Source organism: Heptranchias perlo, chromosome 45 (assembly GCF_035084215.1).
Source record: "Heptranchias perlo isolate sHepPer1 chromosome 45, sHepPer1.hap1, whole genome shotgun sequence".
NCBI classification, from domain to species: Eukaryota; Metazoa; Chordata; class Chondrichthyes; order Hexanchiformes; family Hexanchidae; genus Heptranchias; species Heptranchias perlo.
In genome coordinates this window covers 3,276,584-3,292,218 of record NC_090369.1, presented here as the reverse complement: position 1 = coordinate 3,292,218, position 15,635 = coordinate 3,276,584, and the positions used below count along the sequence as shown (strand labels likewise).

The following is a 15,635-nucleotide window of genomic DNA, read 5'->3' as shown; positions in this document are numbered from 1 at the left end:
GGCCTCCAGTTTGAAAAACAACCCTCTACAACCAACCTCTGTCTTCTGTCGTCAATCCAATTTTGTATCCAATTGGCTACCTCACCTTGGATCCCGTGAGATTTAACCTTATGTAACAACCTACCATGCAGTACCTTGTCAAAGGCTTTGCTAAAGTCCATGTAGACCACGTCTACTGCACAGCCCTCATCTATCTTCTTGGTTACCCCTTCAAAAAACTCAATCAAATTCGTGAGACATGATTTTCCTCTCACAAAACCATGCTGACTGTTCCTAATCAGTCCCTGCCTCTCCAAATGCCCGTAGATCCTGTCTCTCAGAATACCCTCTAACAACTTTCCCACTACAGATGTCAGGCTCACCGGTCTGTAGTTCCCAGGCTTTTCCCTGCCGCCCTTCTTAAACAAAGGCACAACATTTGCTACCCTCCATGCTTTACTCTTGGTCTAATCCGTTCTGTCGCTGCCCTGTGAGTGTTTGATGGGACAGCGTGGTGGGAACTTTACTCTTTGTCTAACCCATGCTATATCTCCCCTTTGAGTGTTTGATGGGACAGCGTAGTGGGAGCTTTACTCTGTATCTAACCCGTGCTGTAGCTGCCCTGTGACTGTTTGATGGGACAGCGTAGTGGGAGCTTCGCTCTGTATCTAACCCATGCTGTACCTCCCCTGGGTCTGTTTGATAGGACAGTGTCGAGGGAGCTTTACTCTGTATCTAATCAGTGCTGTAGCTGCCCTGGGAGTGTTTGATGGGATAGTGTGGTGGGAGCTTTACTCTGTATCTAACCCATGCTGTACCTGCCCTGGGAGTGTTTGATGGGACAGGGAAGAGGGAGCTTTACTCTGTATCTAACCCGTGCTGTACCTGCCCTGGGAGTGTTTGATGGGACAGTGTAGAGGGAGCTTTCCTCTGTATCTAACCCGTGCTGTACCTGCCCTGGGAGTGTTTGATGGGACAGTGTAGAGGGAGCTTTCCTCTGTATCTAACCCGTGCTGTACCTCCCCTGTGGGTGTCTGATGGGACAGTGCAGAGGGAGTTTCACTCTCTATGAGACAAAAATTGACACCGAGCCCAAGGAGGAGACATTTGGATCGGTGACATAAAGCTTGGTCAAATAGCTGGGTTTCAAGGAGGGTAGGTGGAGTTAAGATACAGATCAGCCACCATCTCATTGAATGATGGAACAGGCTGAAGGTGCTGGATGGCGTCCTCCTATTGCTATGTTTCTAATTCCAGAGCGTACGGCCTCGATGGCACGGCCGCCAATGGTGGGGCAAACGGGTGGGTCAGAGAAAAGAATGAGGCTAGGAATGTAGGTCGGTGGATAAGTGATAATGCAGCTGCCACAGATGATGCGGGTGATGAAACAAGGTGAGGCATGCCCTGCGGTGATGCCTACTTCAGAGCCAATCGAGCGCTGTTTGTCGTCTGATCTTGGCCATCATTTATGAGGGAATTGGCAGTCTCATGCAGGTTTGAAATGTTGTTTTGAAGTTTGAGTTGGAGGGAGGGATGGTTGAAGGAAAGGGAAGGGCTGTATTTATGTATCACCTGATCACATCTCACATGAATGTGCCCAAGGACTTCAGGCACAATGAATCACCGTGCATGTGTTTCAGGCCGCCAGTTTGTTCAGCTATGATTGCACGAACATAGGAACAGGAGTAGGCCATTCAGCCCCTCGAGCCCGCTCTGCCATTTGATACGATCATGGCTGATCTGTGATCTAACTCCATATACCTGCCTTTGGCCCATATCCCTTAATACCTTTGGTTGCCAAAAAGCCATCTATCTCAGATTTAAAATTCGCAATTGAGCTAGTATCAATTGCTGTTTGCGGAAGAGAGTTCCAAACTTCTACCACCCTTTGTGTGTCGAAGTGTTTTCTCATCTCACTCCTGAAAGGTCTGGCTCTAATTTTTAGACTGTGTCCCCTAGTCCTAGAATCCCCAACCAGCGGAAATAGTTTCTCTCTATCCACCCTATCTGTTCTCCTTAATATCTTATAAACTTCGATCAGATCACCCCTTAACCTTCTAAACTCTAGAGAAAACAACCCCAATTTGTGTAATCTCTCCTCGTAACTTAATCCTTGAAGTCCGGGTACCATTCTAGTAAACCTACGCTGCACTCCCTCCAAGGCCAATATGTCCTTCCGAAGGTGCGGTGCCCAGAACTGCTCATAGTACTCCAGGTACGGTCTAACCAGGGTTTTGTATAGCTGCAGCATAACTTCTGCCCCCTTGTACTCTAGTCCTCTAGATATAAAGGCCAGCATTCCATTAGTCTTACTGATTATTTTCTGCACCTCTTCATGACACTTCAATGATCGATGTACCTGAACCCCTAGGTCCCTTTGGACATCCACTGTTTTTAACTTTTTACCATTTAGAAAGTACCCTGTTCTATCCTTTTTTGGTTCAAAGTGGATGACCTCACATTTGTCTACACTGAATTCCATTTGCCACAGTTTTGCCCATTCACCTAATCTATCAATATCCCTTTGTAATTTTATGTTTTCATCTACACTGCTTAGAATGCCACCAATCTTTGTGTCATCGGCAAACTTAGATATGAGACGTTCTATGCCTTCATCTAAGTCGTTCATAAATATTGTGAATAATTGAGACCCCAAGACAGATCCCTGTGGGACTCCACTAGTCACATCCTGCCAATGTGAGTGCCTACCCTTTATCCCTACTCTCTGTCGCCTTTCGCTTAGCCAACTTCCTAACCAAGTCCATACTTTTCCCTCGATTCCATGGGCTTCTATGTTAGCTAACAGTCTCTTATGTGGGACTTTATCAAGTGCCTTCTGGCAGTCCATATAAATAATATCCATTGACATTCCCCTGTCCACTACTTTAGTCACCTCTTCAACAAATTCAATCAGGTCTGTCAGGCACGACCTACCTTTCACAAATCCATGCTGGCTCTCTCTGATTAACTGAAAATTCTCGAGGTGTTCAGTCACCCTATCCTTAATTATAGACTCCAGCATTTTCCCCACACAGATGTTAGGCTAACTGGTCTATAATTCCCTGGTTTCACACTCTCTCCTTTCTTAAAAAGCGGAGTGACGTGTGCAATTTTCCAATCTAGAGGGACAGTTCCTGAATCTAGAGAACTTTGAAAGATTATAGTTAGTGCAATGTACAGCAATGAGATAAGAGGCCCAGTTGATCTTGTGGTGTTTTTTTTGTTCACGATGCTGGTTGAGGAAGGCACGTTGCCGAGCGCAAGAATATAGATATGGTTCTTTGCAGAATTTTTAATACGGAACAAAGACATAATTATATTACTGCATTTCAATAGCGCCTTTTGCGACCTCAGGACATGCTTTTCAGCCAATGACGTACTTTTTTGAAGTGTGATCACTGTCGTAATGTAGGAAAGGCGGCAGACGATTTGAGCACAGCAAGATGTCACAAGCAGCAATGTGATAATGACCAGGATAATCTGTTTTTCGTGATGTTGGTCGATGGATAAATGTTGGCCCAGGACACCGGGGAGAACTCCCCAACTTGCTCTTCTTCCAATAGTGGCTGTGGGATCTTTTATGTCCATCCGAGCGGCAGACAGGACCTGCGTTTAATGCCTCATCCGAAAGACGGCATCTCAGACAGTGCAGCACTCCTTCAGTACTGACACTGGGAGTGTCAGCCTGGATTTTGTCCTTGAGTCTCTAGAGTGGGGCTCGAACCCACGACCTTCTGACTCAGAGGTGAGAGTAAGGCCCACTGTGCACAAATCATCTTTTCTCGCCCCCTCCCCCCCCATTTATTAATTTGTACGCACGATTCCTGCTCTCTCGGGGAAGGCGGGGATATCGGAATGGGCTACAATGCTGTTCAAGTCTAAACAGCCTTGCAGTCTTGAGCCTGTGCCTGGAGAACGGCCACTCGTTGAGATACTCTCGTGCTCCTGCTGCCTGTGCGGCTGCTCGCTGTCATTCAGTGTCTGCAGAGATGTGGCTGGAGGGGAGGGGAGACGAGGAGAGGGAATACAGCTGTATTTATCCTTTCTAAATCTCCTCCACTTCACAGCCTGGAAGCCTCAGGCGAGCTGACCACCGCCCCCTAAATATCAAGTGAATAATTATCGGTTAAAGATGGGCAACGGGATGAACTCAAAGAGGGGAAAAAAAATGCAAGGAGTAAATCAAACAAGATCCGAGCGGCTTTGAAGGGGAGCTGGTTTTGCAGCTTCCATCACAGGGCATTTCTGCATAATTGGGCCAATTAGTCACAGGCTGTAAACACACAAGCTTTTAAGGAGATGCAGCAGAAGGAAGTGGGAACAGGCAGTGCTCGGGAGTGCGATTGGAAACTTATGCTGTCAGTTGACAGGACGTACCAGACCTGCTCGCTCAGCCTACTCTTTTTCCTTTTAACACAAACCGAGACCAGTCCCCCCATCTCCTCCCCCTGGAAGATTTCAAATGGTATGCCGGCCTTGGTCGAATTGCCGGGGTTGCGGGGTGGGGGGCGGTTTGATACCCAGGTCGCGCACCGGCGCAGGGGGATTTCTTTTGCCTCTTCCTCCTGAAAGGTACCGAACTCTGCTAATTCCGGCTGGCTATTCAGCCTTGTGTGGCGCCACTGCCAATTCGTCCCTCACCTGACGCCCGCACATGCACGTGCTTTCTGGCTAGATGGATACCCGTCAGGAGCGGGAAACCCTGGCCTTTGGTTCAGCCCCTCCCAGACAGAACAATCAGAACAGCCCCATCCCCCCCCTCGGCACGGTGCGGGAGAGGAACGGCAACTGGGAAACCCTCTCCTGGCTTGCCCACCTCGGCTCGCTCCCTCCATGGGTTCCTCGGCTGAGCTCCCGGATTTCTGTGGGACGGAGAAGCCGGAGGGGAAAATTGCAGGAGGGAGTGGTGGGGGAACTATTCGAGGTAAATGACACGAGGAGACCGGGGCGGGGCGGGGGGTTAAGGGTTGGCATCACAACGGGGCATACCACGGGTCCTGACGCAGGAGGCGGGCGTGTATCACCCGGTAGTAGGGGGAATCACTGCCCCACCCTCTCACCAGGGTCTGCTCTCTTCCGCCTGCTAGTGGCTAGGAATGTAACTGCACCGGCGGGAAGCACAGAAGCTGCTTTCCCCTTGGTCACTTGTGCGGGGGGAGGGCTGGGTGCCCCTCCCCTCCCCAGCACCTCGGTCGGTAGACGCATGGACCAGGAAAGTTCCGAGGTGTGTCCCCGGTCGGTGTTAACTTAGCTGACACGATGTCATGAACACAGTGGAGGGGTCGTCAGGATTTGATTGTACTGCCTTCATAAGGTCTCCGACCGTGACAGTCCCGCCGAGGGACTGGTAAATCCTCCCAACCTCTGACGGAAAGTTCGTTAACGACCCCAGCAACAAATCAAGAGAACAAAGTAATAACAGATCACCACCCCTCCTCTCCTCTCCCCGAATCTTGTTTCTTCATCTTCCAAAACATTCACCAGACCCCTAGCCGGTCGTACCTTCCCTCCTCGCTCCACATGCATGCACATCTTCCCCGCGTCCTCCGGTCAGTACAGCGGGACTGGAAGGCGAAGGAGATTTCACCTAGTATCGAGGATTCACTGGTAAAGCATTGCCTGCGACCCAGTGCGATTCACCAGACTGCGTGCAGTTGGCCCCGTTTCTGTGCTCTTCCTGCTGCACCTGCTCCCGCTGTGCGGTGACTCCCCAGACTTCGAAATTTTCCCCCCTCAAGAGGGTCACAGCGTTGGCTGGCAGTTAATATGACGCTGGTTGCTTGTGATCTGGGAGCACCACATCTAATCTCACTCTGGGAAGGTTGATACTGTGGGCTAGCCCATGTGAGGACTGACCGGGGGGAGGGGGGGGAACAGGAAAAAAAAAACAAGCTTTCCTTTTTTTGCTTATTGTCCAACTCCCGATTCTTTCTCTTCTTTCCAACACTCCGTCCCTGTGAACTTGAATTGTGCAAGGGGGGGTCCCAAGGTTATCTCGGAGCTCACTCGCCCAGGTAGCAGCCCCTTGTGCATGCGATGAGGGGGGTAGACACTATTGTTATCTTCTTTTTCCCCTCACTCCACAATACCCGCACACGCGTGTCCCAGTCAGAGTCACTGTACACCTCCACGACCCGCCTCGTGTAAGCGATCTCCAGGGGTACATCCCACCCCTCACCCTGTCTCCAGACTGCCGCTGGTGTCTCCCGTCCCCCATCCTGCTCCTACAACTCCAGGTGACCTCTGCCCCCTCTCTCCCCCGCCCCCCCAAACCTTCGCCATCGGAGTTGGATCCTGTGGGTCACTCTGCCCTTGCTCTCCGAAGCCCACCCACCCCACAAAGCCGCCCCGCTACCTCTCTCCTGCCCTTCACAAGCCTCCCGAAAACCCTAGCCCACCCATCATACTCTTGATCTTCCCCCACATCCCCTGTAAAGCCCCTTTGGCTTATAAGGGGAGGTGTACAAGTGCAAATTGAACTTGCTTAGCAGTCACGAGCAAGATTGCAGGCTGTGGATGCTGGGGGTCAGTTGGAGCTTTCAAGACTGAGATCCATAGATTTTTGTTGCGTAAGGGTATCAAGGGATATGGAGCAAAGGTGGGTAAATGGAGTTGAGGCACAGATTGGCCATGATCTCATTGAATGGCGGAACTGCCTTGAGGGGCTGAATGGCCTCCTTCTGTCACTATGTAACTGGCTCGAGGGGATGAATGTCCTCCTCCTGTTCCTGTGTAATAGGCTCGAGGGGGCTGTATGGCCTCCTCCTGTTCCTATGGAACTGGCTCGAGGGGGCTGAATGGCCTCCTCCTGTTCCTATGTAACCAGGCTCGAGGGGCTGAATGGCCTCCTCCTGTTCCTATGTAAACAGGCTTGAGGGGCTGAATGGCCTCCTCCTGTTCCTATGTAAACAGGCTTGAGGGGCTGAATGGCCTCGTCCTGTTCGTATGCAACAGGCTCGAGGGGCTGAATGGCCTCCTCCTGTTCCTACACCCCAGGGGAGGAACCCGGTAGCTTCCTGCCCTGTATGTGGCGTCATCACCCACTCGGCCCTAGGACGGGGGTGTCTTTTCCTCTCCATATGAGTTGATGTTGAGCCCAGGTCCCAGAGGAGAACGGGCGCTGTCTGTCCGTGCCCTGAGGTGCCCGTCAAGGAGGACAGATCTGAACCTCTAACTCCGAGTCTACAAGTCGTAGCGATGAAAGGTCAGTGATCAAATTTCAACACTCTTGCATTGTGAACTGAAGTTAAGAAGTTATCAAAACACACTGATTAGCACTGAATAGATTTAACCATTTATCAGTTATCCATTCACCATCTGCATCTGGCGGTGGGCGTTGAAGTGCAGCTGCCTTCACCAAAATCATTTTGGCAAACGTCCTTTTGTTTTGGAGGAACGAGGAGTCACGTGTCAGCCCCTTTGCGATTTCACCACCGGCTCGGCACACGGCGAAGAGTTCCGTTTGTGAATCTCTTTTGTGCTCGCTGAGGCGAGGGGATTGGAGTCTGTCCAGCTTCAGTGACCCAATGTCAGCATTAAGCACCCTAGGTCTGCTACAGCATGGGTTAGATACAGAGTAAAGCTCCCTCGGGATGCCCCAAAGCGCTTTACAGCCAATGAAACGCTTTTGGAGCGTTGTCACTTTTATAATGTAGGAAACGTGGCAGCCAATTTGCGCACAGCAAGGTCCCATAAACAGCAATCAGATAAATGACCAGATCTTTTGTTTTAGTGATGTTGGTTGAGGGATAAATATTGGCCCCAGGACACCGGGGAGAACTCCCCTCCCTGCTCTTCTTTGAATAGTGGCCGTGGGATCTTTTACTTCCATCTGAGAAGGCAGACGGGGGCCTCAGTTAAAATCTCATCCGATAGATGGCACCTCCGACAGTGCAAGGTGATCCTCTGCTCACCTGACACCCACACCTGCCCTACGAGCAGCGAAAAGCGACATACCTTCTGGCGCCAGGGTTGTGTGAGTAGATGTGGGCATGGAGATCTGCTGGCTATATCAATGATTTTACCTTCCTTGGGTAGAGCTGTGTGGGGGCGGGGAGATAATCACAGATGATGCCAAGATGGAAAATCTAGCAAAGCAAGTTTGCAACCAAGTGAGCTCCCATTCAGGGAGAGAGTGTGCGCTCCATACCAGGGCAAACAGAGACTCTCCCTATGTGGGTTTAGGTAAGTGGGGTGTTTCCTTACGGGAGAGGGTGTGCATTCCATATAAGAGACAAACAAGAGACTCTCCCTGTGTGGGTTTAGGTAAGTGAGGTGTTTCCTTACGGGAGAGGGTGTGCACTCCATATAAGAGACAAACAAGAGACTCTCCCTGTGTGGGTTTAGGTAAGTGGGGTGTTTCCTTACGGGAGAGGGTGTGCACTCCATATAAGAGACAAACAAGAGACTCTCCCTGTGTGGGTTTAGGTAAGTGAGGTGTTTCCTTACGGGAGAGAGGGTACACTCCATATAGAGACAAACAAGAGCCTCTCCCTGTGTGGGTTTAGGTAAGTGGGGTGTTTCCTTACGGGAGAGGGTGTGCATTCCATATAAGAGACAAACAAGAGCCTCTCCCTGTGGGTTTAGGTAAGTGGGGTGTGTCCTTACAGGGAGAGAGTGTGCACTCCATATAGAGACAAACAAGAGCCTTTCCGTATGTGGGTTTAGGTAAGTGGGGTGTGTCCCTATAGGCAGAGAGTGTGCACTCCATATAGAGACAAACAAGAGCCTTTCCGTATGTGGGTTTAGGTAAGTGGGGTGTGTCCTTACAGGGAGAGAGTGTGCACTCCATATAGAGACAAACAAGAGCCTTTCCGTATGTGGGTTTAGGTAAGTGGGGTGTGTCCTTACAGGGAAAGAGTGTGCACTCCATATAGAGACAAACAAGAGCCTCTCCCTGTGTGGGTTTAGGTAAGTGGGGTGTGTCCTTACAGGGAGAGAGTGTGCACTCCATATAGAGACAAACAAGAGCCTCTCCCTGTGTGGGTTTAGGTAAGTGGGGTGTGTCCTTACAGGGAGAGAGTGTGCACTCCATATAGAGACAAACAAGAGCCTTTCCGTATGTGGGTTTAGGTAAGTGGGGTGTGTCCTTACAGGGAGAGAGTGTGCACTCCATATAGAAACAAACAAGAGCCTCTCCCTGTGGGTTTAGGTAAGTGGGGTGTGTCCTTACAGGGAGAGAGGGTACACTCCATATAGAGACAAACAAGAGCCTTTCCGTATGTGGGTTTAGGTAAGTGGGGTGTGTCCTTACAGGGAAAGAGTGTGCACTCCATATAGAGACAAACAAGAGCCTTTCCGTATGTGGGTTTAGGTAAGTGGGGTGTGTCCTTACAGGGAGAGAGTGTGCACTCCATATAGAAACAAACAAGAGCCTCTCCCTGTGGGTTTAGGTAAGTGGGGTGTGTCCTTACAGGGAGAGAGGGTACACTCCATATAGAGACAAACAAGAGCCTTTCCGTATGTGGGTTTAGGTAAGTGGGGTGTGTCCCTATAGGCAGAGAGTGTGCACTCCATATAGAGACAAACAAGAGCCTCTCCCTGTGTGGGTTTAGGTAAGTGGGGTGTGTCCTTACAGGGAGAGAGTGTGCACTCCATATAGAGACAAACAAGAGCCTTTCCGTATGTGGGTTTAGGTAAGTGGGGTGTGTCCTTACAGGGAGAGAGGGTACACTCCATATAGAGACAAACAAGAGCCTCTCCCTGTGGGTTTAGGTAAGTGGGGTGTGTCCTTACAGGGAGAGAGGGTACACTCCATATAGAGACAAACAAGAGCCTCTCCCTGTGGGTTTAGGTAAGTGGGGTGTGTCCTTACAGGGAGAGAGTGTGCACTCCATATAGAGACAAACAAAAGCCTCTCCCTGTGTGGGTTTCTCAGTAGCTTGATTTGGAGACTCATTACCATAGGGATAGGTTTCCATGCACCCCGCAACAGGGAAGTAAACAGATGGCAGTCGGAAGTGGGAACACGGGCTGATTCTTTGTTAAATTATGTATTCCCTCCCAGCCCAGTGACACTGTAGTACCCCAACTGTTATCCCAGCCCAGAAGAGATATTGAACCTGGGCTTCCCCTAGCCTGGGTGCACTTGTGTTGAACCACTGGGGAATCCTAGTATCCACCAGGACTAAACAAAATCTTTAGATACCTGCCCTTGCTTCGAAGCTCAAGGATTGCACTCTCAAACCTCTGTAAGACTGTAGCCTTGCTCGTAGTACAGTAGGCAAGCGAGATCACTATAAGGGTGTCTGCATGTGTATCTCTTTTTATATGATTTTGTGTGACTAAATACTCGGGAGGGGCTGTTCTTCCGAGAATGTAATATCACACAAGCAACCACCACGACATATACAGTCAAAGAAGGCACCGGGGTGTGCGTACGATGCGAGTGTGAGGATTATGGGAGGGTCTATCAGCAAATGATGGTCTTTGGGGAAAAGGCCCGAAGCAGACAGGAGGGCAGGGTGAGGGTATGACGGTCATACGGCCCTGAGCAGGAGAGAGACAAATCAATCACGGAAGGGGGCGAAGAGGTGTGCTGGCCCCGGTTTTGGAAATATAATGAGGGATATTACACTTGCCTCCAAGTAACAGGAATACATGGGTACCACAATGCCGCCTGTCACTAGGGAAGGGATGACAGGCCACAGGAGGACTGTGACAACCTGTCCCCATGCTATGCATACAGCACTGACTCAACCAATAGGTTCCAGCCCTGCACCGCGCGCATGCCATCGGGGCACTGTGTGCACTGGAGGTTTCCCAGATGTTGTCACCCCGAGGGAGGAGCACGTGGTGAGGCTAAAAACCCAACTCCAACCACCGCGGCTCAAGCCTAGCCAGGACCAATTGGCAGAGATAGAGTGTCCCAGCTACAACCGGGGTCTGCCAATGGGCATGTTGTCGTCTCCACAGATACGGTTCTCTATAACAACCTGCATTATGAAACTGTCCCTGTCCTCCTGAACCTGACTAATGTCGGGCTGCCCGAGTGGTGTAAGCCTGAACACCGACGACCGTAAGGAGACACGCTGCACCAACTTATAGGGACATTCTGGGAGACTAATAGTAGGACAGCAGGAAATGAGGATCCAGACTTCAAAAGATGGAATATCAGGCATGACGCTCCAGTTCCCCAAATGTGCCGGGGAGAAGGCTTTTTCTTTTTCTTGCTGCAGAATGTCACAGAATTTCAATCTTGGGAGTGTCAAGTGATGTATGTAACCATTGACATTAGCACCCGAGGCTGTGATGGTCTGGTTTTGGTTTTCAGTTAACACTTGAGTCCCCATGTATGCAGCTTCCAATCAGAACATGCATCCGAGGGTCAATTCTATATGGGACTTGTCCTGAGGATCCCCCTTATTAGGTCCGAGAAGCCGGGCAGCCACCCGGTGTTTAGGGTGGAGAACATAGGAATAATGCAGGGGCAAGTACTAGTAAAACACGAATATCCCCCCCTCTTTTGCGACAGTTATTGACAATTACACCTGGATAGTACCCGATCTATCAGGATGTGCTCGGGCCCAGGATGCCTGGTTATGCCCCTATAATGTCACCACCCACTATGTACGTACGTGCGGGTTCAGTTGGGATCCAGGCAGTACCCACTGTTCCACATCAGCCCAGGCAGGATGGCAGCACCCCTTGCACTACAGCCATCAAGGAAAGGGCAGGTATTGCGTAACCATGGCAGTCAGTAGTCTGCTGTATGGGGACAACTTCACTTGTCCGATCACCAGTTGCAGCTTCTGCTTTAAGCCCCATTTGCCCTCTTAAGATTGGACTGCAAGTGCTGTTAAACATCGAGGACCGTACACAAATCAATGTGACAGTAGATGACCCCCTTAAGACCGAGTTACACACTTTTGTAGCCAGCTTCGGATATGACACTCCCCTGCTAATGGAAGACTTCCAGGATTTGGTAACATGACTAAATACCTCCCTGAAACATTTCTACCTGCTCCGACAGGATAATGCCCTGATAGTCGAACATCTTGAGGCGGAATCCCACTGGTGGGACATAGGGTCAAACATATCAGTCCACCCCCGGCTGCGTAAGGCAGCTCCTGTTGAGCATTTACTTAATGTATGTTACTCGCCTGGTTAACTAAATAATTACCAAATTAAGACACCGTACTGAGTACTATGAAACAACTCAGTTTATGAGGGAATTAAAGTGAGGGGTCAGAGAGGACTCTTCCCCATCAAGGCAGGGACTGAAAAATTGTATCCTTGCTCATATTACAGTGGGCAAACGAGATCTCTATAATGGTGTCTGTATGTGCATCTTTTTATATGATTTTGTGTGACTAAATACTCTGGTGCTGGATGTGTGAACCGCGCAGGACTAATACCAGAGGGGGGAGCTCTTAGATCACATCAACTTGCAAGAAAGGCAGCCTCAGCATTCCGCCTTCCGGCCTGTTTACACCAGCAAATAAAAAGGATTAACGACTGGTGACGATGGAGACCAGCCAAACAGCTATTTGACATTTCAACAAACAATCCGGATCAATAGGTGTGGCTCCAGGCGGAGCAGGGCTGAGGACAAGGGTTCCAAGAGGTCGCCCCAGGTGAGGCAGAAGACGTGAGAAATAACCAACTGACGAAGATAACCCAGGCGGGGTGGAAAGTGCTTTCTTCAAGGCACCTGGGGCAGACATGACTCTCCCCAGTGCGGAACGGGCGATACGATCTCTTGCTCTGCGTTGTAAACCACTGCCCCCAACACTGCGTGTGTTGGTTCTTTTGTTCAATAAAGCATCTTCTAACCAAACTGGAGTCCCATCAATTGCCGTCAACCAAGAGTAAAATCTCTACACCTCAACACAAAGAACATTCCTACACAGGCTCCGTTCCAAGTCCTGTTTAACAAACAACCCTCTGTAAGATGCACGTCCCAACTCCAGTTTGCTTGCCGTGCTCGCATCAACTTGCACTGAATTGGCATCGGAAGGCAGGCCAATGTCTGCCATTGCCAATTGGACTCAAACTCTACAAATGATGTTTACTCCCCGCCCAGCTCTGAAAGGGAGGGGCGCCAAAAGGAGTCCTCAATTAAATAGCTCTGCAACCTCCGTCAGCCCCTAAACCCTCCGCGATCTCTGTGCTCCTCCAATTCTGGCATCTTGCGCAACCCCCAATTTTCACCGCTCCACCATTGGCAGCCGTGCCTTCAGCAGCCTAGGCCCTAAGCTCTGAAATTCTCTCTCTAAACCTCTCTCTCTCTTCCTTAAGACGGTCTTTAAAAGCTACCTCTTTGACCAAGCTTTTGGTCACCTGTCCTAATATCTCCTCATGTGGCTCAGTGTCAAATTTTGTTTGATAATGTTCCTGTGAAGCGCCTTGGGAGACTTTATTACATTAAAGGCGCTATATAAATGCAAGTTGTTGTCGTTAAAAGGAGGTGTAATACTGAAATGGCCTGTGGAATCAGCACGGTTAATCCTCTCAATCCACAAGTCATTGGTCCATGGAAATCACATGGTCTTGCAGTCATGTGACATACAAAGGCAATTTTTTTTTTGTTTATCAAGGTGTTTGTTCCATAGAGAATGGAACAGCTTGGATAGGCAGCAAGATCATCGAGCAATTGCACTGCTGTGCTTAGACAGAGTAATGCTCCCTCTACACTGCCCCATCAAACACTCCCCTGGCAAGTACAGGTTTAGATACGGAGTAAAGAAAGAAAGACTTGCATTTCTATAGCGCCTTTCACAACCTCAGGATGTCCCAAAGTGCTTTGCAGCCAATGAAGTACTTTTTTGGAGTGTAGTCACTGTTGTAATGTAGGAAACGCAGCAGCCGATTTGCGCACAGCAAGGTCTTGTGAACAGCAATGTGATAATGATCTGTTTTAGTGGTGTTGGTTGAGGGATAAATGTTGGCTAGGACACAGAGGAAGAATTTCCCTGTTCTTCTTTGAAATGGCGCCATGGGATCTTTTACATCCACCTGTCAGTCAGGGGCTCGGTTTTAACATCTCAAGTCCAACAGTGCAGCACTCCCTCAGTACTCCACTACAGTATCTGCCTGGTTTTTGTGCTCAAGTACCTGGAGTGGAACTTGAACCCACAACTTTCTGACTCAGAGGTGAGAGTGCTATCCACTGAGCCACAGCTGACACCTAAAGGCAGAGTAAAGCTCCCTTTACGCTGGCCCAGGGCCCATACGGCACGGGTTAGAGACTCGCATTTAAACACGGCCTTCAACATAGTAAAATATCCCAATGGCGCTTCACAGGAGTGTAATCAGACAAAAATTGACATAAGGGGATATTAGGTGACCAAAAGCTTGGTCAAAGAAGTAAGTTTTAAGGAGCATCTTAAAGGAGGAGAGGTGGAGAGGTTTAGGGAGGGAATTCCAGAGCTTAGGGCCGAGGCAGCTGAATGCACGGCCGCCAATGGTGGTGATGGAAATCGGAGGATGTGCAAGAGGCCAGAATTGGAGGAGCAGCGCAGATATCTCGGAGGGTTGCAGGGCTGGAGGAGGTTACAGAGATAGGGAGGGGTGAGGCCATGGAGGGATTTGAATGCAAGGATGAGAATTTTAAATGCGATGCATTACCAGACTGGGAGCCAATGTAGGTCAGTGAGCAGAGGGGTGATGGGTGAACGGGACTTGGTGCAGGTTAGGATATAGGCAGCAGAGGTTTGGACGAGCTCAAGTTTACGGAGGGTGGGAGATGGGAGGCCGGCCAGGAGAGCGTTGGAATAGTCGGGTGGAAAAAAACCCTTTGGAGTTTGGGACCACAAAAAGTCACGGTGGAAAGGCGTCAAAGTGATGACAAGAGTGAAAAATGAAACCTCTGTGAAGCGACCTGACCAGAAAGGGTTGGAGAGAGAACTACGCATGAAAATTCATTCTCGGATCGAAACAATTGGAAACCAGGAACAGGAGGAGGCCATTCAGCCCCTCGAGCCTGTTCTGCCGTTCAATCAGATTATGGCTGATCTGTAGCTTAACTCCATCTACCCGCCTTGGTTCTGTAAGCCTCGATAGCCTTACCCAACAAAAATCTATCAATCTCAGTTTTGAAAATGACTTGAGATTGATTCCAGTTGAGCGCGCTAAACATCAGCTATTCAAATATGAAATATGCACTCAGGAGTTTAATTAGCGCTATATTTATTTATATCTAAAAGGTAATAATGAAGAAACAAAAGCTGGAGGGCTTACCTGATGAGAGAGAGGGACAAATTTTGGCAACACCTTCCAGCAGAGTGTTTGAGAGTGGCAGGAAAACCCAGATAAAATGGATATATTTCCTTGCTGCTCTGGAAGACTGCCAGACCATCAGATGCCTGAGGGTAGTTGGATGTTGCTGCCCAGCTCTTTCTCCTGTCGTCTGCACGCATCTCGTATTTTGTTTTGATTTTTGTTGCTCAGGTAAAACAGGTTTGTTAAAGAGTGCCACCTATGTCCCCGATCTCCCACAGCCATCTGTACTCACACTGGCACACGGAGGGGAACAGCACAAGAACAAACTTGCATTTCTACAGTTCCTTTCACGACCTCAGAACGTCCCAAACGTGCTTCACAGCCAACGAAGTACTTTAGCTGTGGTCACTGTTGTGATGGAGGGAAGTGTAGGGAAACACGGTGGCCAATTTGCGGACAGCAAGATCCCACAAACAGCAATGAGATAAATGACC

The 15,635-nt window shown here is 49.6% G+C and overlaps 1 pseudogene; it reads right to left on the bottom strand.

Annotated features, from left to right (window-relative positions):
* LOC137306818 (UDP-glucuronosyltransferase 2C1 pseudogene) overlaps positions 1-15,306 on the bottom strand; it is a 39,136-nt pseudogene extending 23,830 nt beyond the window's left edge.
* Positions 15,307-15,635: the final 329 nt, after the last annotated feature.